At 39.5% G+C, this 24,456-nt stretch overlaps 1 protein-coding gene across 2 annotated transcripts in view; it reads right to left on the bottom strand.

Moving 5' to 3' along the window:
- The window catches only part of SGCD (sarcoglycan delta), a 660,276-nt gene that overhangs the window by 427,576 nt on the left and 208,244 nt on the right, over positions 1-24,456 (bottom strand). The window contains exon 1 of one of the 2 annotated variants that reach the window (XM_061151819.1): positions 6,123-6,341. The exons of the other annotated variant lie outside the window; for it this stretch is intronic. The gene's annotated coding sequence lies outside the window, so the exon portion shown is untranslated. Of the gene's footprint in view, positions 1-6,122; positions 6,342-24,456 lie in introns of those variants that run through there. 2 annotated transcript variants of the gene reach the window in all.

Here is a 24,456-nt window from a genome sequence, read left to right as displayed (position 1 = left end):
ACAACCCCAACTGGAGTTGGGACAACAGGGTAGTGGGAATGATGGAGTGGAGAAAAGAGCTCATTTTGATATTTATTTACTCTGAGCTTTATGAGACCAGTTTCAGTGCTTAAATATTTTGACCGTGGGAAATAATGGCAGGGTTTCTAGGAATTCCAAAATATATTATTTGAGATTCAGAGAAATCATCAGAGAGTCCAATCCTGTCAAGTCTGATCCTGACAAGGCTCTGTGGTCTGAACAAGAAGGGAATTTCTAATCCCCAGTGATATGGTTTTTATCAGGAAACTGTGCGTGCTGTAATAGGTGCCACTGCATTACTGGTTAAAAAGAAGAATAAAGCTACCACTTCCATATCCACCTACATACCCAGAGTTCCACTGAGACAACAACCAGCAAAGATTCTGAGCAAACCAATCTCACAGGATTTATACCCTTAGTGAACCGTGGTGACACGCCCCTCCCCCAGGCCTGCAGACTTGCTCAACAGGTCACAGCTTACATGACTTCCTTTATAGAAGACAGTTCACACTTGACAAAAGGAATCTGAAACCATAAGAAAGATGATTACCTTTCTGTGTGGTAGCAAAGGTGAAAGAAAAAGGACAGTGGAATCTTCAGAGAAATTAAGGTGACAAGGAAAAAATAACCTGGATCATTCAGCATAAAACTCCTCTGCTGATTGTCTCAGTGCTTCATTTTATCATCTGTTATGCCTATTTCCTTCTTTGCCAGTTTGCCTCATGTGGAACTAATTTTAAATATATACAGCTAACATACTTAAGTCTTTACCATGTGCAACGCACCAAGCTAAGGACGTTCTAAGAACAAGCTCACAACATACTATGAGGTAGATGCTACCATGTTCATTTTAAAGATGACATAATTGTGGCTCATGGACAGGATGTAACTTGCCCAAGGTCACACATCCGGGGTCACAGTCCAGGTTTGTGTACCTCAAAACCTAAGCTCACTTCACAGTGTAATCATTCTCCCTCTGCTACAAGATCATCCCCCCTCCCACTCTTCTTTCTTACTGCGCTGCTTCTTGCTTACAATAACCCTCCACTCCTTGGGTTCACAGGTGTATGATGGTGTCTTGTTCATTCAATATGCCCCTGTTAGATGACTGGAATTGAGTTTAGGGAATTGTATTTTTGTCAGGAGGCGGCTGCCTAGACTGTGTTCAGAGAAAAGGTAAAGAGAAAGGTGCAGGAAAAGACAAAGGAGAGAGAAAGATTTTAAGACTTTCATAAAGAAATAGAGTTTGAGAATGAAAAAAAACAATAGCATGTGAGAGAAAACACTTGACAGGCATCTGATCCCATTTTACAGTTGGAAAAACTGAGATTCAGCTCTTAGTAGACTCAGGACCTTTCCCAAGATTTGTGGCCCCCACTACTCTTATTCCTTCTCTTCACCTCAGTTCTGTACCAAGTCCTCCTACCACCCTCTAATGCGCCTTAGGAGTATAGCAATGGCCATGGGTTACAAAGTACAGAGATGTAAATGTGGCCCAACCTGAGGAGACTGGAGATGATAAACAACGCCCCAAGCTGCTTTGCAGTATAGTGAGGTTCTCCATCACTGAATGAACTGGTGTCACATCTGGCTGACATCTGTCAGTGGTACTATAAATAGCACTTGTGTAGTAAATAATGATTTAGCCCCAGCAGTGTAAAACAAACTCAGTTCTGAAGACCAATGTCTGGTTGGCTTCAAAAGAATAACTTGAGGAGTTTTTAAAAATAGAGGGATTCCTCAACTCTAATCTCAGAAATTTTGATTCAAGAGGTTTTGAAAGACCATGGAACCAGGTGATTTCTGAGGGCCCTCCTACTACTAAGATTCCATTATGTTACTTTCTCTGACATAGCTTCCAAAGTATCACCTGTCATTACTAAGCCACACACATAACAAGTAGTTGACACTAGACTCAGAGTCAAGGGACAAGAAGCATTGCCATTGTCTCTGAATACCCGTGTTCTCCCAGCAGGTAACATATCTTTTCTAGTCTCAGTGTATGCCTCTTTAAAATAGGAGCAAAAGACGGTTGGAAGAGTTCTAAAACTCTTGATCTGGACCTGTGGGCTCCTATTCCACACTCAGAGGGCCTCCACCCATCATAGTACTATAACTGCATGGGACCAGTAGGCACATGACCCAGTTCTGGGTATATTCTGAGACATGAGGAAGTCTATGTTGGAGGGCATTCGTTCCTGATTAAAGAGGCAAAGGTTCATGAGAAGTAGTTTTCTTCTTCATGTTTTGCCATTTTTATTCTGACTTGAACATGACACGTGGAGATGAAAAAATGAACAGAAGGAAGCTGTGATCTTTGGCGACACCGCTCAGCTGCCACAACAGTCCTGGACTACCCAGGTGTAATATACATCACATGCACAAAAAGTGAAGTCCTACATGTTCCAACTCTATGAGCAGGGTTTCTATTTGCAGCCAAATGGAGCCTTCACTGATATAGCACTAAAACTCTCTTCAAATGAAATTTCTTGCAAAACCCCAATATATGAAACAAATAAAAGTGGCTATACTGTTTAGAAAAATGGACGGGGTGTTTCCAGGGCCATTTCCTCCTAAATTCCTGCAGAGTTTCCTCCATGGAACCAGAATTGGTCAAAATCATTACTTCTCAAGGTAGAGTCTCCAAGGCTCAGGGATTCTCAGATTTTCTCCAGACTCAGAGAGTTTTCTGCCAAGTTTGTTCTTGTGTTTTCCTTTCTTATTTCTTTGATGTGCTTATTTAATTTTTTTCAAATTTTATCCTAGGAAATACAGATCCAAATCATGACCAGTGGCTACTACTCGCGGTTTTGGTGTGTGCATTTGTATTCAATGTACAGTCATTTGGCAACAAGTGATTTGATTCCAATTGTCATGACTAGAGAAAGAAGTAGAGTGTGATATAACACAAAATGACGTATTCCTTCAAGGTGCACATCAAAGGATATCTTGGCATGCAAATGAACGTACATTTGAAGAGAAAAAAAGTCATAGAAGAAGCAAGTATGTATCCAGGATATAAGAGTATAAGTGTCTGGAATTAGAATAATCTTCAGTTCCATGTTCATGGTGTAAACCTTATTAAATTCTAGTAAAGGATCCTCTAGACTTCCCAGGTGACACCAGTGGAAAAGAATCTGCCTGCCAATGCAGGAGATATAAGAGATACGGGTTCGATCCCTGGGTCAGGAAGCTCCCCTGGAATAGGAAATAGCAATCCACTCCCATATTTTTGCCTGGAAAAGTCCATAGACAGAGACTGGGAGGCTACAGTTCGTGGTGTTACAAAGAGTCTGACAAGACTCATGCTCACACTAAACGCCCTCTATATTAAGAAACAAATGTTGATAACCTGAATATTGTTAGATACTTTTCTCTGTATTTAATTAATATATTTATTTTAGTGTTATGGATGCTTAAAAATTATTAAAATAAAGAGGCAATATCTAAGTGTGTATTTTGGGATTTGTACATGTTTAAATAACAGTATAATTAAAACAGTGGGAGCATGGACTTTCTCCAGCCCTGTTAAAAGGGGTCTTTATATCACTGAAGCTCAGATTCTGGACTACAGGATGTTAAGCCTTAATCCTTTCCAGATGGTCAATTCCATAATTCCATGAACCTTCTCACCTTATGGAATATTAAATACTTTCACCAACAATGTGGTATATGCCCTTGGAGATGTTTTTAAAATAAAAAAGAGATAAAATTAAGTTCATGAATTGCAGTAAAGCATATGTATCCTTCTATTAATATATTCCTTTTCAAAAGTTTGTCTTCAGGATGAAGCATCCATGGGCAAGCCTTGGAACAAGCTCTGCCCACTGCCACCCCTCCCCCATTTCCACCTGGCCCCTTCACTCATCACTCCCAGCAGAAATATCTCTGGACGGAACAAATATGGGTTAAAAATAAGGCCTTAAGAGCCTGCTCCCTACTCACTTAGGAAATCTGAACCCTTGGGCAATGCCATTCTTACAAAATGTGTTTTCTGATTACTTCCATAAGGCAGAGCATGGTGGACGGATCATGGGGTCTTCCATTGTGAACAGGGTAAAACAATTCTGCTCACCAAGGCCATGGTTTAGCCACACATTTCACACTGAACCAATCAGTGCCCACTGGGCTTTGCTATTCTAGCATGTATGTTTCATTCCTTCCACCCAGCTTGTGTTGTGGCTACTCCTCCCTCCCTGTAGTTTGTACCTCTGCCCTGGGTTTCTTCACCTCTACCCTCCTTCACCCCTCTTTCTTTTTTTCAAATGTCAGGGGAGCTTGATTTCCACCTCTCGTACTTCTAAACGAGGGAAACTATAGAGTTTCTTCCAAGTTTCAGGCAATGTTGTGCACAGCCCTGCAACGTGAAGTTGTTATTTCATGCCTGCTCAGCTCAACATGCACTAAATTTAGAGGAGCATGACATTAGAGCTACAGAGTCTCCTTTTTCACTGGCAGTGTGTTTGGCTGTGGTTCACATTGGTTCCCAATCAGTCTTGGCATCTTACTGACTCCATAGGCAACACAAGTGTAGTCACTGTTTATCCTATCTTCTTTCCCCTTTTGGGAATTATTCCAAACTCTCTTCACTCCAACCCAAACCAAGCCAACCCAAAGATGACATTCACGAAGAAAATATTTGTGTGCCATTTCTCAGAATAAGAATTCCTGCTGCCAGTCATTTCTTAATTCCCTCCTCCAAGTGCAGACTGTAGAGAAAATAAAATTGCAGACTGAGAGGGCTGACTTGCCACTGACTAAACACAATGCCTGCACACGTATCCTAGGTCTTATGCAGACAGATACGAACAAGTCTAGGCTCGTACTCTTTACTCACCCACTAATCTGACTCTTTACTATCAGATACTTGTTGAGATATTTTAGAATAAAAGTAAACACAAACTTCATTGAGGTCCACCCTAAGAGGTCTAGCTACTCTTCTGCTTTTCAAGAAGCAGCCACAAATCCATTCATTCATCTATTTCTCCAACCATACTCCTGGCCAAGCCCCTTTTGGAAAACACCATTGTTGTCACTGATGGCTCTGCCAGAAATCACAAAGCTCTAGTGAGATTTGGTCCAGCTCTTTCAGAACTGAACCACTTCCTTAAATGCATTTATATTATATTTTGCATTTTCTAAATGCTAAATGTAGGATAAGGTGTAGCTTTTGTGGAGGAAGGGTAAAAATCAGTTGTATTATAATTGATATGTATGAAAGAGAAGTACCTAAAATTTGTTATTTTTAAAAGCACTCTCTTCAGTAAGGTGCAAAATAGAATAAATTAAATAAAATTCACACAGTTACATGTCTATCTTTTAACTGATTTTGAGTAAATTACTGCCTTCTGTGACTCTATAGTTGCCTATGCTTCATAAAATAATGAAGTATTTTTTATTGGAGTATAACTGCTTCACAACATTGTTACAGACGTATTTTCTGAGAGAACTCCCAGATGCTTCTGCAACTCAGAAAAACTGAAAATTATTATAGAAACAGAATTATACATGTTGATCCAGCATATTTCTAGGCAAATATATCACTGAGCTCCTTAATGACAGTCGAAACCCCGCATGATAATAAAAGATGCCAGGATCTCACACGCACAGTTTCTGTTCCTACACCCTGAAAGCGTAATCCAAAATAGAAACTTCAAATCCCGATTCCCTCTAAAATGAAAGCCATTTTCTGCTATAAATGCCCCTCTCCAAACTCTCATGAAGGGAAGAACACAGACAGTTTCATCTAAAATTATCTTCCCTGTCAATGAACTGTCCTTTCTCGTAGAAAAGTTACAGAAGGTTGGAACAGGGTGACAACACAAGAGTTCACAGACTTTTCTTTCTCACAGTGGTGTTGCCAGTTCAATCCCAACTTTTCAAAGTGTCTCTGCCCTGCTGAAAACCACATTTTGGAGGGGCCTGGGGGAGAAGAAAAGATTACATCCCCACACCAGCCGTTTAAGTGATGAAGTTCTAACTTGTTCCCACACATACACACCCCCCACCACCACCCACAAAAACTCGGAGTGCTTCCAAACAAACAGCAGGTAGAAAGTGAAGAGAAAGCGTGGAAATGCAAGGACCGAACAGTCCCCTACCTCTCCTCAGCTTCACAGCACTGCTGATGAATCCCGCAATCCAGGCGTGTGTGGAGCGGCTGGAAGGAGGCAGCCACTCGGCCTGCCGAGGGTGAGCAGGCCCAGTCTGCGTTCAGAAGCTGCCCCAGTCAGATTTTCCAGCTGCAGAATCGCAGCCAAGTCCCTGCCCATGCCTGAAGAATTTCCTGAACAGCATTCCCGTTCTTTTTCTGACTGCTTTGAAACCGTACTCTGTACTTCAATACAGCTTTGTCAGGCCAACTCCCAGCTACTGGGCTGTCTCCAGCTCTCAATGGGAAACACATGTGTCCAGCACAGACGCGCTCCCCTGCTCCAGTGCCCATGCGTCCGCTGGGCTCACACAACCGCAAAGGCAAGGGCTTCTAGAGCCAATGCTGATTTCTCAGCCATTCTGCACACGGCCTCTGCTCTGGGGTGCTAGATGCTGGAGCTAAGTCTCCTCTTGCTGCTGCTCCATGCCGCCCCTTTTCAACTTTCTCCTTCCTTTCACAGTCCCCAGCTGATGACCCATGTTAGCTCCCCCAACTCCCCAACTCTTGCCAGCCCTGATTAAAAGCCTGTTACAACTGAGAGGTGGGAATTCTGATTTGATCTTCCTACCTGCCATTGCCTCTATCTTTGCTCAACATTTCAATTGTTGGAGGGGGAACAATATTTTTAGCATTTTCAGACTGGTTCGGCACTTCTGAATTGTTCCCTCATCCTGATGTGTGCATCTTTTACTGATGTCACTAAAAATAATGCAATTATTTTTCAGGCACTTTTGTGGCTCTCTGCTCTATAACGATGCTGGTCTGAAAATGTAATATTTTGCATGCTGGTGTAATGGGTGTTGTGTAATGCAGACTGTGTAATACTTTCTATAAGGAAGTGGAAAGGAGAAAAAGAATGTACCTTTTATCAGGATGTGTCCTAATTCTCTGCACCTGTGATTATTCTGGATGGCACTCCATCAATGTCTTATGTACATTCTCCTGGACCGTGTGGTCTACCTTTTCATAAAACACTAAAGGAAATTTCTAAAGATATGAAGAGGACACCCCTCTTCTCCCACACTGAAAACCCCTTATCTAAAAAGCCAAAGCTAAATTGTCAAAAGTAACATTGTAGAATAAGATGATTTAAAGAGAAAGCCTCGATTATTCTGAGCTTTTTTTTTCTTTTCTTTCTTTTGGGTACTAATATTGTACTTCCAAAATCATATCCCACTAGCAATTTATTTTGGAGAACTGGCTTGCCAGATTTTAAAAGTGCTGTGTGTTCTGAATAGATTTGGTGTGATCTGGGGTTTAGCATCAAACTGCACTGGGTTCTTTCAGGAGGATTCGACTTTTGCCTTGGGAAGCAGTGTCTTTGGAGGGTGTGGTGGGGAAGGAGCACGTATACCTCTAAGGTTAGGATGCAATTATAGAATCAGAGAACTTCAGAGGAGGAGGGTACCCCAGAGACGATCTGATACAAATTGTTTCAATCCTTCATTTTGCAAAGGAAGATGGAGGTCCACATGATGAAATGACTTGTCCAGGGGTGCAAAAGACTCTTCATATTATAACTGAGGCCAGAAAGTAGGATTTGGGTGAATTTTCCATGTGTTTTCTCTATCCCAGCATCATTTGGGAAAAGCAGGATCATCTAACCTTCACAAGAGGCTTATAATCTGATGGCCTGGATATAATCTTAACTCTCTTTCTTAAAGGCTGTGAATCCTGATCAGTTTGCTTGACCTTTCTGGGCCTCAGTTTTCTTATATGTAAAATAGGGATAACAACAGACTCTACCTCACAGAATTATTAGAATTTGATGAAATAATTCATGCATACTGTCTATTAGAGTGCATCTAAACACATTTTGGTTTACTTTTCCATTTATTGAATTGAGCAAAAACCAGACTCTTTCTCTTACTGAAAAGCAATATTGTACTCTCACATTTAGTTTGAGTTTCTAGAATCAACTATCTGATTGGCTAATTGACTTTTCTGCCAACTACCCTTTACATAATAGGGGTCTACCACCTTAAGCATAGACAAGCGTCCTAATGCTGTATTGGAACATTAGCCAACCACATGACTACTCTTCATTTATTCTCTACACATAACACTGAAGTCTTTCCTCAAGATTAACTCACAGGCAAGGTAAACAGTGAGACCAAATTTGCCGTCAGTTATATGAGGCTGAACAAAGTGCTATTTGCAGAGAACTGGACCTTCTCTCTGAACCTTAAGAGCTCAAGATTACTATTCTAAAAATAGAAGACCATTAACAATTGCAATTCCCATGTTTGGCAATGGGCAATGCTCTAAATTAACAGCAACAACTACAAAATAAATCCCCTAAGTCAAGGAAGAATTCCTATTGTGGAAAGGGTGACTACAAATTCTAAAGAATCAGATTTCTATCTGGGGTTCTAGAGCCTTTGTTTCAAAAGAAATCATAACAAGTGACTCATGAACTTATTAATCATGTCGAGATGCCCAATTTTTGGGGGGAAAAAAGAGGTAGGGTAGTTCTTAATTTTAAAACAAAACAATGGCAAAACAAAAACAAAAATAATAGAACAACTGGAAAAACCAAGGTCAGACTTTATACAAGGGCAGAAAATGATGATTTAAATCAAAGGACTCTGCTTTGAGACATGCAATGTCTCTCCACAGACTAACTACGTGGCTCCTTTCAATTTGTCTATTTGAAGAGGGATAATTCACTATGAGACACCATTCATTACTACTAGCTGGAAACTTCTAAAAAGTTACTTACCTCTTCTAATGTTAAGAAAAAGTGTCCAAAACTTGAATTATCAGACTAGCAAGTGGTTACATTCTGTCAAACTCATATGTGGCAATTGTTTAACATGCCCTCTTAAGAATTATTTAACAGAAATGTGCTTTGTTTGATACATTGCTGACAACTGAATAAAGATACCAAACATCACCTGAAGGAAGCTTTTAAAATAACCAGAGTTAGGAGCCCAAAATCAAATAGATTTTGATTTTGTGGGAATGGGATAGGAACCAGGTAAAAGTATTTTGTTTTGAGCTCCACACCACCCACAAAATGATCTGGCCAAAACCAAAATGATTTTAGTGTGAGCCAGACTTAAGAGTCACTAAGTTTCCATGTTCTGGCTATTATAAATAGTGCTGCGATGAACATTGGGGTGCACGTGTCTCAGATATGGTTTCCTCAGTGTGTATGCCCAGAAGTGGCCATCAGCAGACGAACAGATAAGGAAGCTGTGGTACATATACACCATGGAATATTACTCAGCCATTAAAAAGAATTCATTTGAATCAGTTCTAATGAGATGGATGAAATTGGAGCCCATTATACAGAGTGAAGTAAGCCAGAAAGATAAAGACCAATACAGTATACTAACACATATATATGGAATTTAGAAAGATGGTAACGATAACCCTATTTGCAAAATAGAAAAAGAGACACAGATGTACAGAACAGACTTTTGGACTCTGTGGGAGAAGGCGAAGGTGGGATGTTTCGAGAGAACAGCATCAAAACATGTATATTATCTATGGTGAAACAGATCACCAGCCCAGGTTGGATGCATGAGACAAGTGCTCGGGCCTGGTGCACTGGGAAGACCCAGAGGGATCGGGTAGAGAAGGAGGTGGGAGGGGGGATCGGGATGGGGACACATGTAAATCTATGGCTGATTCATGTCAATGTATGACAAAAACCACTACAATATTGTAAAGTAATTAGCCTCCAACTAATAAATGAAAAAAAAAAAGAATCACTAAGTTACAGTGACAGCTTAACTTTTCCAACATAAACCTAAGTGTGTCCCTCTATGCACTCAAATTCTTAGATGGCTTGCCATGGCTTGAAAGGGAGAAATGGCCACCGTCACTCAGACTTGAAAGGCCTGGCTTGATCTGGTCCTTCGTCTACATCTTCAGTCTCATCGCTGTCTGTCTCCCTCTTCTTCCAGTGCTTCAAAGAAATCACATATCTTTCTACTTGAAAATCTTTTTTTTTAAAAAAAAGCTACTCTCTCCTGCAAATACACCTCCACTCTTATGTTTTCTTCTACTTAACTACTATTCAATCTTTAAACTCATATTCTGTTATCACTTTCTCTGGGATTCAGGTATCTGAACCCCAGAACTAAAAATCCCCTGCTATATACATCCCCAAACTTGCACTCATAGATGTGATTATGTATTTATTTGTATTTTTGTTTGAATCATGTTAATCTTTCCTGCTAAAAAATAAATACTCTCCCTTCAGGCCTGAAACTAGCCTTGCTTTCTCCCTGCTGTATCCTAGTTCTGTGCATACTGCCTAGCTTTTAGAAAGTGTACAATAGATATTTTCAGGTAAGTGAATGCAGTCTTTTAATCCAAGTCAGGAAAATGCATCTAACTCCGTTGTTTTTTAAATCTCAAATTTTCAAACTTCATTTAATTCTTTTGACATGTTAAATTATTATATTATATTGTACTCAGAATACTGAGTTTTTCTATAAGGTGTAAATATTTTTAAAAACTAATAAGCCATCCACATGTTTATCTAAAAGACTGTGAGAAATTATCAAGTCAAGCGCCTGACAAAGCCCTTAAGGTCTCAGGTACAGGTACTGTTACCAAGCCCAAGCTTGTACTGTTTGCTAAACGATGGGCCAATAAAGGCAGAGATGAAGTATTAGGGAAATGAACACTGACTTTATTCAGAAAGCCAGCATACCAAGAAGATGGTGGACTAGTGTCCCAGAAAACCATCGTACCAAGAGAGTTGTGGTACACACACAAAATAGAATATTACTCAGCCATAAAAAGGGATGCATTTGACTCAGTTCTAATAAGATAGATCAACCTAAAACCTATTATACAGAGTGAAGTAAGCCAGAAAGAGAGAAACGAGTATCATATACAGGATATAGAAAGATGGCACTGATGAACCTGTCTGCAGGGCAGCAGTGGAGATGCAGACATAGAGAACAAACTTGAGGACACAGTAGGGGAAGGAGAGGGTGGGATGAATTGAGAGAGTAGCATTGAAATGCATACATTACCACATGAAAAATTAGACAACCAGTAGAAATTTGCTGTATAGTGCAGGAAACTCAAAACCGGTCCTCTGTGACAACTTAGAGGGGTGGGATGGGTGGGAGGGAGGTTTCAAGAGGAAGGGACATAACATATACCTATGGCTGATTCATGTTGATATATGGAAGAACCCAACACAATACTGTAAAGCAATTATCCTCCAATTAAAAATGACTTTAAAAAAGAAATAGAATATAGATTACTCCAAGGCAGCGGTGGGGGCACGGAGTAGGATTCAAACTTCTTTGACATTAAAAAGGAAGGGGGTAGGTCTGGATGTTGCAAACTTTTTGGTGGCAGAATCCTTTGTGTTTGCTGCTGTCCTCTTAGGTCTGGTCACACTATTCCTCCAATCCTCCTACAAGACAAAGGTTATGCCCTGTCCTACAACTTTCTGTCTCTATTGTAATGGAAAAATAGTATACCTTTAAAGGTCAGAGCCTTGAAAATGGGTTCTCCTGTGTATTACAGGCTTTAGGCAACATTCTTCTACAAAGGCACAAAGCCAGCATGACTAAGCACAGATGACAGAGCACGAGAGCTAAGTTGCTTCAGCCGTGTCTGACTCTGTGAGACTCCACGGCCTGTAGCCCACCAGGTTCCTCTGTCCATGGGATTCTCCAGGCAAGAATACCAGAGTGGGTTGCCATTTCCTTCTCCAACAGGGCACAGGAGTTAGAGCTAAATGAATACATACAGTATGCAGTCAGGTTTGGTCTCCCCTGTTACAGCAGCATGCTTATGATCGCTGAGTAGAGGATCTGCTCTGCCGTTACTTGAGGGGCAGGCTGAGTGGAGATGAAGTCATATAGAGGCACACAGTACTTAAGCCACAAGTGAGAAGAGAGGCATTGGTCAGGACCCTTCTGGTTACAGCAGTCAAATCAGCCTAAAGAAAAAAGCTGAGGTTCCTAAATCATACTACCCTAACCCCAAGCGGATCTTAAGGTGGGATGGAATGTAGCAGTTAAAACATAACCAAGGCTCTACCTTCTTGTCTGGACTTCATTCTCAGCTTTGCTTGCTCACTGGGCAGTAAGATGACCACAGGTGGTCCCAAGCACATCGTCACAGAGCAAGTAAAAGATATTATTCAGAAAGGATGTTAGGTATGCCAGTTTGAGCCACAAGGTTATACCTGAACAAAACCCTATGACCAGGGGTATGAGACCTGGCTTCAATTCCTGAATTGGGAAGATCCCCTGGAGGATGGCATGACAATGCACTCCTGTATTCTTGACTGGAGCATCCCCATGGACAGAGGAGGGTGGTGGGCTACAGTCCATTTGGTCGCAAAGAGTGGGATGCAACTGAGTGACTAAGCACAGCACAGCACATGAGACTCTGTGTGGTCCATATTCGGCTCATGTGCCAACCCTGGCAACTAAAGGGAAGGAACCAGCTCCATCTCCAACATATGAACTAGCAGGCTAGTTGGGAAAGTCAGGGAGCTCCCCTGAAGAAGGGAATGGCTAATCACTCCAGTATTCCTTTCTGAAGAATTCCACGGACAGAAGAGCCTGGAGGGCTACAGTCCATGGGGTTGCGAAGAGTCAGACTTGACTGAACAACTACCACTTTCACTTTCACAGCAGTCAAACAAAAGCCTGGTGTAAATTATGATGGTATGGCACTAAGACATATTCATAAGCCTGCCAAGGGAAGGTTCTTTAAGAAATACAAAGAGGCAATATTTTAACCAAAGGACAGAAAAAGTATTTTCTGTGTAGAAGCCCAAAGCAGCTGAATTAGAGTTAAACTAATGGCAGACAATTAGAAGAGTAACATTCTGCCAGCCTTTCATTTGAGGGTTCACTTCACAGATAATACCTGATGGGAAATAACACTCACTCTGCTTTGGGTCTTCACAACAGGCAGGGCAAATCCAGTCCTGCTTGTCAGTGGTCAAGGGCAAAGTTATCTAGTGGACTTTGAAGAGACTTTTTTTCATGGAGGGAATCTGGACCAGAAAGTTTGGCTCAGAGACAAATCAGTGACCCACAGTTTTCAGAATATCTCCACTGGCCAGAGATAATGTCTAAGCTGAAGTCATTTTCTGTCTTGGAAATTCAAATGTATAGTACACAACGAAGGATTCTCAAGTTAATCATTACTCTGAGGAGGAACTGACACATTTGGTAATTTAATGTGATGAGTAATGAAACACATTAAAATACGTATTTTCTAAAGAAGTTAATTAAGGAGTGAAAAGCAACTACTGGTATAGATAGTTCCATTCATTCTTTCATTTTAAGCACAAAATATTGATTGAGTCTTCCAAATTTCATTTTGGTCCACAATTTCTCATTGTATTACAGCTTGTTGAAAGTAAAACTCTTGAAATATCACATTTTTATTTGGAAATAAAATTTATGGATCAATAAAAATGGGCCTGATGCCATGATAGGCATTCCATGCTACACAGAAATAAAAAAAAAACCTGTACTTGAAAAAAATGATAGCATCACTCATCTTTATTTTTACAGTCACATCAATGCTCAATGATACAAAACATAACACTGGATTCAGGAATCCCAAACTAATTACAAGCCTTCTGAATGACTATTGCTGCTTCAAAGCAAAGGCAAAGCCTCAAAATTCAATCCCCAAAACCAGCACATGTACACAAAAAAACCCAAAAAAACAAAAAAACACCAAAAACTGCCAAGGAAAGAAAATATATTTCAAGTCATTTCCTCTTTAAAAGGAGTTCATTCATATATGTTATAGAGACATAATTGAGTACATCCACCACTACCATGAGTGAGTGAAAGTCACTCAGCCATGTCCAACTCTTTGCAACCCTATGGATTATACAGTCCATGACTGGAGTGGGTAGCCTTTCCCTTCTCCAGAGGATCTTCCCAACCCAGGGATCAAACCCAGGTCTCCTGCATTGCAGGTAGATTCTTTACCAGCTGAGCCACAGTGGTGTATGGCATATAATAGTTGCTTAATAAACATTTAGCATTTTATTAATGATGAACAGTGCTGTTAATAAGAAATATTTCATCATTGTCAACCAAACAGAAGCTGAGGAAGTTTATCACCACTGGACCTGCCTTATAAGAAATATTGGAGGTTTTCTAGTTGAAACGAAGGAAGCCTAGTAAACATTAAAAATTAAAAGTATAAAAATTACTGGTAAAGATAAATATACAGTCAAATTCAGAATACTCTAATACTGAAATGGTGGTACATAAATCATTTTAACTCTGGTTTCAAAGTTAAAATACAAATGCATTTAAAAAAACTACAACTACAATAATTTGTTAATGGATAAACAAAACTGAAACTGTAAAGTGTGATATAAAAACAATGAATTTGGGAAGAGAAAAGTAAATGTGTAGAGTGATTTTGTATGCAATTAAAGTTAAGTAGTTATCAGCTTAAAACAGAGTTTTGCAATTGTAAGATGTTTTATGTAACCTTCATGATAACCACAAAATGAAAAACATGAAGGACACCAGGCTGAAAGTGAAGGGATGCCAAAAGATAGTCCATGAAAATGGTAATCAAAAGACAGCTGAAGCAACTATACTCATATCAGACAAAATGGACTTTCAGTCAAAATCCATGACAGGAGATAGAAAGGTCATTGTACAATGATAAACAGGACTATTCGTCAACAGGATATAACAGTTGTAAATATCTATACTGATCATTGGAATATTTAAATATATAAAGCTAGCGCTAACACAACTCAAGGGAGAAATAGGCAACACTATAATAGTAGGGGGCTTCAATAACCCACTTTCAACAATGACTAAATCCCCCAGAACAAAAAAAAAACTCAGCAAAAAAAGGTTATGAAAAACATTACAGACCAAATGACCCTAACAGACATATGGAGAACATTCCATACAAGAGTATCAGAATACATATATTTCTCATATGTACACAGCACAATGTCAGGGTAAGTCAGATATTGGGCCACAAAACAAGTCTTAGTAAATTTAAGAAGACTGAAATCATACCAAGGATTTTTTTTTTCTGAGCACAATGGTATGAAATTAAACATCAATAATAGGAAAAAAGGTGAAAAATTCACTAATATTCTTTAGCAACCAATGGGTCAAAAAAGGAAACAAAAGGGAAATAAAAAAGCACTTTAAGACAAACAACAATGAAACACAACAGACTAAAACTTATGGAATGTGGCAAGGCAGTTCTAAGAGGAAAATTTACAGTGATAAAGGGAAAAAAATCTGAAGCAAACAACGTAACTTTATACCCAGGCTACCAGAAAAAGAAGAACAAACTAAGCCTAAAGTTAATAGAAGAGGGTAAATAATAATGATTAGGAAAGAAATAAAGGAAAGAGAGAGTAGAAAAACAGAAAACAGCAACAAATTAAGAGTTTTTGTTTATGATAAACACAATTGACAAATCCATTGCTACAATAACAAGGAAAAGAAAGACACAAATAAATAAAATAATAAACCAAAGAGGATACATTATAGCTTATACCACAGATACACAAAGGATCAAAGGAGACTACTATGAATAATTATATGCCAAAAATTTGACAGCCTATAAGAGATAAATAATTCCGATAAAGATACAATCTACCAAGACTAAATCATGAAGAAAGAGAAAATCTGCACAAAATAATTACTAGTAAGGAGACTGAAGCAAGAAATCAAAAACCTTGAACAAAGGTAAGTCCAGAACCAGATGGCTTCAGGAGTGAATTCTACCAAGCAGTGGGAGCAGAATGAATGTCAGTCCTTTCCAAACAACTGAAGAGGAGGAAACAATTCCAAATGCATTTTACAAGGCTAGCATATCAAAAGCAAGTAAGGACACTATAGGAAAATTACAGCCCAATATCCCTGACAATAGCTTCCCAGATGGCGCTAGTGGTAAAAGAACCCACCTGCCAATGCAGGAGACATAAGAGACAGTTTCGATCCCTAGGTTGGGAAGATCCCCTGTAGTACATGGCAACCCCCTCCAGTATTCTTGACAGAGAATTCCATGGACAAAGGATCCTAGCGGGCTATACTCCATAGGGTCGCAAAGAGTCAGGCATGACTAAAGCAACTTAGCACGCACACGCGCATCACTGAAAAACATAGATGTGAAAATCCTCAACAGAATACTAGCAAACTGAACTTAAGAGCACATCAAAAGGATCATACATCAGGATTAAGAAGAATTCATCCCTGGGACGCAAGAATACTTTGACTTATGCAAATAAATGAAAGTTATGCACCACTTTAACAAAAAGAAGGGCAAAAAGCATATAATAATCTCAACAGATACAGGAAAAAAGCATCTGATGAAAATTTAACATGTTTTTGTGATCAAAACTCCCAACAAACTAGGTAGAGGAGAAGGGATGTAAAGGACCTACCTCCACTTAATAAAGACCATATAAGACAAATCTTCAGGAAATATCACACTCAACAATGAAAAGCTAGATCAGGCACAAGTCATAGATGCTCACTCCACTTCAGTGTATCACTGGAAGTCCTAGTCAGAGCAATCAAGCAAGAAAGACAACCAAAAAGCATACAGATTGGAAAGGAAGATGTTAAATAGTTTCTGTATGCAGGTAATGTGATTCTATATACAGAAAACCTTAAAGAGTTCACCAAAAATTCAGTTAAACTGCAGTATACAAAAATCAGTATATGAAGATCAATTGCATTTACAATACTCTAAAAATTTCAGGATCTGACTCATTGTATCATTTCTTCACCGACTTGGGTGAATTCTGCTGGAAATCACTTTCTGAAATGCAATTATTGTTCCACAATGCACTGTCTGGTTATCTACTTCTTCAGAAGTAGGTGCTTTTTTTAGAACCTGTGTACATGTTAGTAAAAGCTAAATGGAAATAGATAAGGCTATTAAAAAATTAAAGGTCCCAAAACAAAATATTACCATTCTAAGTTAAACTTTAACCCTGCTCTTAACAGAGCAAGAATTTATTGATTATCTGCGGGAATGGATGGGAGTAGAACACCTTGGTAAATTTCAGTGGATCACAGGGTTCAGTGGCAAGGCAATTTTCCCCAATGTTTCCATCTTGATCAGCTTCAAGAGTCTTTTAATACCCTGATCCTCATTCTCCTGTAATTAGCAGAAACTGTTAGAACTAACAGACTGAACTACAGTCTGGCTGAACTGCATTATTATCCTATCCTAAAGCAGAATATGGATTGTTGTTCATAGAAAGAGACTTCATATAAAATGTACTTAGTGACTGTAGTGACATCCTTTACCACTCCCTCCCAAAATCAGGAAGCAGGGAGAAGCATAATATTAAATGGATGAGAACAGAAATGCAAAAGTCAGCAAAAAAAAAGACAGACTGATTACCTGACACATATATTCAATTCTAACGATACTATGTTGGCACATCTAATAGAAAGAATGGAACATCTAAAACGTCCTCCATGTTCTCCTCTAGGAGTTTTATAGTTTCTGGTCTTACATTTAGATCTTTAATCCATTTTGAGTTTATTTTTGTGTATGGTGTTAGAAAGTGTTCTAGTTTCATTCTTTTACAAGTGGTTGACCAGTTTTCCCAGCACCACTTGTTAAAGAGGTTGTCTTTTTTCCATTGTATATCCTTGCCTCCTTTGTCAAAGATAAGGTGTCCATAGGTTCGTGGATTTATCTCTGGGCTTTCTATTCTGTTCCATTGATCTATATTTCTGTCTTTGTGCCAGTACCATACTGTCTTGATGACTGTGGCTCTGTAGTAGAGTCTGAAGTCAGGCAGGTTGATTCCTCCAGCTCCATTCTTCTTTCTCAAGATTACTTTGGCTATTCGAGGTTTTTTGTATTTCCATACAAATTGTGAAATTCTTTGGTCTAGTTCTGTGAAAAATACCGTTGGTAGCTTGATAGGGATTGCATTGAATCTATAGACTGCTTTGGGTAGAATAGCCATTTTGACAATATTAATTCTTCCAATCCATGAACACGGTATGTTTCTCCATCTGTTTGTGTCCTCTTTGATTTCTTTCATCAGTGTTGTATAGTTTTCTATGTATAGGTCCTTTGTTTCTTTAGGTAGATATACTCCTAAGTATTTTATTCTTTTTGTTGCAATGGTGAATGGTATTGTTTCCTTAATTTCTCTGTCTGTTTTTTCATTGTTAGTATATAGGAATGCAAGGGATTTCTGTGTGTTAATTTTATATCCTGCAACTTTACTATATGGAGAACATAGGCAAAACACTCTCCGACATAAATCAAAGCAAGATCCTCTATGACCCACCTCCCAGAATATTGGAAATAAAAGCAAAACTAAACAAATGGGACCTAATGAAACTCAAAAGCTTTTGCACTACAAAGGAAACTATAAGTAAGGTGAAAAGACAGCCCTCAGATTGGGAGAAAATAATAGCAAATGAAGAAACAGACAAAGGATTAATCTCAAAAATATACAAGCAACTCCTGCAGCTCAATTCCAGAAAAATAAATGACCCAATCAAAAAATGGGCCAAAGAACTAAACAAACATTTCTCCAAAGAAGACATACAGATGGCTAACAAACACATGAAAAGATGCTCAACATCACTCATTATTAGAGAAATGCAAATCAAAACCACAATGAGGTACCATTACACACCAGTCAGGATGGCTGCTATCCAAAAGTCTACAAGCAGTAAATGCTGGAGAGGGTGTGGAGAAAAGGGAACCCTCTTACACTGTTGGTGGGAATGCAAACTAGTACAGCCGCTATGGAAAACAGTGTGCAGATTCCTTAAAAAACTGGAAATAGAACTGCCATATGACCCAGCAATCCCACTTCTGGGCATACACACTGAGGAAACCAGATCTGAAAGAGACACGTGCACCCCAATGTTCATCGCAGCACTGTTTATAATAGCCAGGACATGGAAGCAACCTAGATGCCCATCAGCAGATGAATGGATAAGGAAGCTGTGGTACATATACACCATGGAATATTACTCAGCCATTAAAAAGAATTCACTTGAACCAGTCCTAATGAGATGGATGAAGCTGGAGCCCCTTATACAGAGTGAAGTAAGCCAGAAAGATAAAGAACATTACAGCATACTGACACATGTATATGGAATTTAGAAAGGTGATAACGATAACCCTATATGCAGAACAGAAAAAGAGACACAGAAATACAGAACAGACTTTTGAACTTTGTGGGAGAATGTGAGGGTGGGATATTTCAAAAGAACAGCATGTATACTATCTATGGTGAAACAGATCACCAGCCCAGGTGGGATGCACGAGACAAGTGCTCCGGCCTGGTGCACTGGGAAGACCCAGAGGAATCGGGTCGAGAGGGAGGTGGGAGTGGGGATCGGGATTGGGAATACATGTAAATCCATGGCTGATTCATATCAATGTATGACAAAACCCACTGGAAAAAAAATAAATAAATAAATAAATAAAAAAAAAAAAGAAAGTAAAGAAAGAGAGAAATGAAAAAAATAAATAAATAAAACGTCCTCCATGGATGCAAAAGATGAAAGGAAAATCACAGAAAGGGAAAAAGTGGGCAAAATTCACTCAGGCATTGCAAGAGGGAATTTTAACCTGGGACTTCACTTAAGCAGCTGTTCCATGCAAGGAACAGAGAGAGATACAGTAGATACAACAGATGGGGTTCATTACTCTCAAGGCATTTATGCCCTTCACTGGGAAAACTTTGAATATCTCTGGTGTCACTGACAGGACAGTTGGGCTGATTTAGCCTGATTCTGTTACATTCTTTTTATCAAACTTTTTGTTTGGATTTCAAGTACATTATCTTTTTCATTGCTTGTGTGCTAAGCTGCTTCAGTCCTGTCCGACTATTTGCAATGCTATGGATAGTAGCCTGCCAGACTCCTCTGTCCACATCATTCTCCAGGCAAGAATACTGGAGTGGGTTGCGATGCTCTCCTCCAGGTGGCCGTCCCAAACCAGGAATGGAACGCACGTCCCTTATGTCTCCCGCATTGGTGTGTGTGCATGCTGTCACTTCAGTCATGTCTGACTCTGTGCGCCCCTATGAACTATAGCCTGCCAGGCTCCTCTGTCCATAGGATTCTCCAGGCAAGAATACTGGGGTGGGGTACCATGCCTTCCCCCTACATTGGCAGGCAGGTTCTTTACTACTAGTGCCAGCTGGGAAGCCCCACCTTTCTCAGCTGTTGCTGTTGTTTAGTCCCTCAGTCGTGTCTCTTTGTGACCGCATGGACGGCAGCACGCCAGGCTTCCCTGTCCTTCACCATCTCCCAGAGCTTGCTCAAACTCAAGTCCATTGAGTCAGTGATACCATCCAACCATCTTGTCCTCTGTCATCCACTTCTCCTCCTGCCTTTAATCTTTCCCAGCATCAGGGTCTTTTCTAATGAGCCAGTTCTTTGCCACAGATGGCCAAAGTACTGGAGCTATAGCTTAAGTATCAGTTCTTCCAATGAATAGTCAGGACTGAGTTCTTTTTGGATTGACTGGTTGGATCTCCTTGCAGTCCAAGGGACTCTCAAAAGAGAAACCAAAACCAAAGTTAAAAAGCATCAATTCTTTGGTGCTCAGTTTTCTTTATGGTCTAACTCTCACATCCATACATGACTACTGGAAAAACCACAGATTTGACTATATGGATCTTTTCAACAAAGTAATGTCTCTGCTTTTTAATGCATTGTTTAGGTTTGTCATAGCTTTTCTTCCAAGGAGCAAGCATCTTTTACTTTCAGGTCTGCAGTCACCATCTGTAGTGATATTGGAGCACAAGAAAATAAAAAGTCTGTCACTGTTTCCATTATTTCCCCATCTATTTTCCATGAAGTGATGGGACCAGGTGCCATGATCTTAGTTTTCTGAATGTTGAGTTTTAAGCCAGTTTTTCTCACTCTCCTCTTTCACCTTCATCAAGTCTCTTTAGTTCCTCTTCACTTTCTGCCAAAAGGGTGGTGTCATCTGCATATCTGAGATTATTGATATTTCTCCCAGAAATCTTAATTCCAGCTTGTGCTTTATCCAGCCTGGCATTCCGCATGATATACTCTGCATATAAGTTAAATAAGCAGGGACAACATACATCCTTGATATATTCCTTTCCTAATTTTAAACTAGTCCATTGTTCTATGTCCAGTTCTAACTGTTGCTTCTTGACCTGCATATAGGTTTCTCAGTAGGCAGGCAAGGTGGTCTGGTATTCCCATCTCTTTAAGAATGTTTCACAGTTTGTTGAGATCCATATAGTCAAAGGCTTTAGCTAGTCAGTGAAGCAGAAGTAGATGTTTATGTGGAATTCTTTTGCTTTTTCCATGATCCAGCAGATGTTGGCAGTTTGATCATTAGGTTGCTTTATTGGTATGTAGATCTTCCTAAACAGAGAGTAGATGTAGCTACCTCTATCCACCCAACACTTTTTGTCACTCTAAATTAAAAAACACAAAAACAAAAACAAAAAAACCCCCCAAAACTTATGTTTCTAATGTAGACATGGATCTTCTGAGGTGAGTTAGTGTGAGTCTGCCATTGAGATATAAAACCTCTCTTGCTGAGCTGATATAATCACTTTCGTAGATTGACGTGATGAAAGACTTTAGGGAAAGAAATTTGCCCATGAATAATCACAATAACACCTATAAATTTCCAGACCTAGGGTGAAGAATAATACAGTAGCAAGGGTTTATAGCTAGAAGAATGGGTCAATCCTTTTACCACTCCATTTAACACATTTATAAGAGGTCATGTGAGCTAAGCTACTTCATGTAATCCTCTCACCACGCTATTATTTCACATCAATATTTTATTTTAAAGAAACTGAGATTCTATTACTATATGAGCTCCAGCAGCACTGAAGTTCAGTGTAAAGGGTGAAGTCAAAATCAAGCTTGTAGTAAAATAATCAATAAAATCTCCACTTTTTAGGGGCCTGAGTCAAAATATAAACCATCTCCACATTGAATAAATGTATTAGGGATTCTGGAGATATTTTTGGAGTTTACTGTAATTCAAGACTTCACGTAAATACTTTACTTGATTTTGAAATTGTAGCCTTTTAGTGTTAAGGCAGGAACTTGAAGGTATTCTTTATATTCAAGTATGGAAAGTTAAATGAGGGGAAAATTTTGTACTTGCCATCATGTTTGTGATATGCAGGGGTTAGCATGTCTTTGCTCTGTGTTGCAACTTGACAGATTAAGATCATTATCCTGGTGCTGTTACCTCTTAGCCAGGAAAGCATACTTAAAGTCTCTTATCCCTGAGTCTATGTATGTAAAGGGGGAGAAACAGCAGCCATCTCACAAGACTGTACAAGGGTTAACATAATAGTCTCAACAAAAGTAGTTTTAACATACACAACAGTAGCTAACATTCACTGAGTGCTCACTAAGCGCCTATGTAGTAAGTGCTCAAATATTACCAGGCATTACTAAATTCTGCACAAACAGGATTTTTTTTTTTTTTCAGTAATCCTATCTAAAAGCATTTAGAACATCTGCATTATTTGGTAGCAAAAGTCTACTGCCAGTGTGAATCAGTCTACCATTATTTAACTATTAATAATTTACTAGTGACGAAATTATTACAATTCCATTTCATTATGATGTACTTCTTAAGCTCATTTTCATAGCGATACATAACAGAAGAGTGTCATTCTAGCTTACATTAAGTAAGAAGGTAAATGTATAAAATAGGCAGCTAGTGGGAAGCTGCCGTATAGCACAGAGAACTCAGCACGTTGCTATGGTGCTCTGGAGGGACGGGATGAGGGGTGAGCGGACAGCTTAAAAGACGGGATAAATGTATACGGACAGCTGATTCACTCCGTTGTACAGCAGGAATTAACACAACATTGTAAAGCAGTTATAGTCCAGTAAAAATTTTTTAAAAATAAGAAGGTGATAGAAGAAGTGAAGTGAAAGTCACTCAGTCGTGTCCGACTCTTTGCGACCCCATGGGCTATATATAGCCCATGGAATTCTCCAGGTCAGAATACTGGAGTGGGTAGCCTTTCCCTTCTCCAGGGGATCTTCCCAACCCAGGGATCAAACTCAGGTCCCGAACCTAGGTCTCAAACCCACATCTCCCGCATTGCAGGCAGATTCTTTACCTGCCAAGCCACCAGGGAAGCCCAAGAAGGTAATATTCAATACCAATTCCTCTATGTGTGTTGAGTCGCTCAGTTGTGTCTGACTCTTGGACCATTTGGGCTGTAACCCACAAGGCTCCTCTGTCCGTAGGATTTTTCAGGCAAGAATACTGGAGTAGATTGCCATTTCCTCCTCCGGGGGATCTTCCCAACCCAGGGACTGAATCCATATTTCTTGTGTCTCCTGCATTGCAAGGGAATTCTTTACCCCCTGAGCCTTTGGGGAAGACTATTCAATGTCAATTCTTCTACAGATCTTCCTTTAATACCAGCTGGATCCAGGACTGCAATATCACGCATCTGGGTTTTGGCCATCACTTTCTGTCTCTCTGACTCCTCTTAGTCCCTCAACAATACACTCTCTCGACAGTATTCACCTCTGTGTTCAGATAAACTATTTAAAGCTTCCATTTCTCTTACAGATTCCTAGCAGGAATTAAAAGGCATTGGATGATCTCCATCTTATACCTTCTGCAAAACATTCTGGAAACAGTTTACAGGTCCCTTCTTATATGAAGACTTCACTTTATCCATTTTCCTCTGGACCCAGCTCTATCTTAAGCCTTCTGCTCCACTTAAGCCACATGCTCCACAAAATTCTTAGAATTGCTTCCTGTCACACTAATTGCCTTTTTTTTTTTTTTTTATCATTACTGCTCATTCAACCTGTGAATGTTCATTTAGACTGTCAGCCCTTGAGGACAAGCATTGTGTCTGTCTGTTCATTCATTGAAGCCAGAGCCATGCCACCACTTGGGGCAGAGTAGATACTACAGTCATTGTTGGATAAAGGAAGGAGGAAGGTAAGAAAGGTAGTACCAAAAGTCAGCCAGAAAATACTAGCGGTAGAGACAGTACTTGTGGATTGAAGCACTTAAAACAAAACAATATTTATAATGTAGTTCATAAGTTGGATTCATACAATTTAATCTTAAAAATGTTAACCTGTGCTCTGCTTAAATACTTAAAGTGCTTACTGACCAATGTAATTTCCATTTAAAGCTTACTCTCAGGCTTAGTCTTTGTAGACTGTTTCAGGAGACAGAAACTTTTAAACTATGTTAACTAATACCTTGAATATCACATCCTAGAAGTTCAATCAAAATAAACTCCTCAAAACTAATGATCTTCCACAAGACTTAGCCTTCTGTTTGCTTAA

Source organism: Dama dama, chromosome 9 (genome assembly GCF_033118175.1).
Source record: "Dama dama isolate Ldn47 chromosome 9, ASM3311817v1, whole genome shotgun sequence".
In the NCBI taxonomy this organism is placed as follows: domain Eukaryota; kingdom Metazoa; phylum Chordata; class Mammalia; order Artiodactyla; family Cervidae; genus Dama; species Dama dama.
Note: the sequence above shows the minus strand (reverse complement) of the source record. Positions and strands in the feature narration are given on the sequence as shown.